A 283-nucleotide genomic window follows, 5' to 3' on the forward strand; every position below is an offset into this window, starting at 1 on the left:
TTTGGTCCGTTTTGGAGAAAATGTCATTGTTTTTAGATTGAAATTTGAAGAAACTTAAAAGTTGATGGAAGAGCAATGTGTTTACAGAGGTAGGACTTAAAAAAAAGGTGAAATCTATGATTTCAAACTGACATTTATCTCGTTCTTGAATTTTTGTTTCTGATGTACGCTCTCGTAGATGTTCCCAATCGATGACGTTATTTTTTAAGCAACATTTTGCTGTCCGCTAGGGGTCGCCACTTCGCTCTCTTTTTCTTTCTTTGCTCGACACGCACGCCCGCGC

This window comes from Syngnathus scovelli, chromosome 5 (assembly GCF_024217435.2).
Source record: "Syngnathus scovelli strain Florida chromosome 5, RoL_Ssco_1.2, whole genome shotgun sequence".
NCBI lineage: Eukaryota > Metazoa > Chordata > Actinopteri > Syngnathiformes > Syngnathidae > Syngnathus > Syngnathus scovelli.